The sequence below is a fragment of the Carassius gibelio genome, chromosome A14 (assembly GCF_023724105.1).
Source record: "Carassius gibelio isolate Cgi1373 ecotype wild population from Czech Republic chromosome A14, carGib1.2-hapl.c, whole genome shotgun sequence".
Lineage (NCBI taxonomy): Eukaryota > Metazoa > Chordata > Actinopteri > Cypriniformes > Cyprinidae > Carassius > Carassius gibelio.
The window spans coordinates 25,794,862-25,795,351 of NC_068384.1; positions in this window are offsets into that span (position 1 = coordinate 25,794,862).

Below are 490 nucleotides of genomic sequence, written 5' to 3' on the forward strand. Positions count from 1 at the left end.
AAAGATAAATAACATGACACAGATACATAATTTTCATGTATTGATTCATCAATATGTGGTTCTTTTTTTCTGAATTTCAAAAGTTTAACATTTACTTAATCAAATTTACCTGAGCACTATATCAAACCATGCCATTTAACTACAGATAGTGTAAAAGTTTTAGGTGAACCAGTGGTTAAATATAGCCACATATCTATGAAATTATGCATAGAGAAACTCGAAAGAATGAACTCAGAAACACAAACATGCGCCCTCTGCACTCTGGGCACTCTTGCTTTTGGGAGGTGTTCATTTTCTCTGCCACAATACTTTAGGATCGATATTTTCACGTTCTGAAGGCTTCAAGTGCCAGTAAAACCAAGTAAAAATTAATATGCTTTTCCAAACAGCTGTAATTTTCTCTGCATTGCATGTAGGCGTTCTGCGCATGCGCAGTGTGAAACACAGGATGCTATTACAGGAAGAAGCTCCAGTGTATCAACTACCAAAG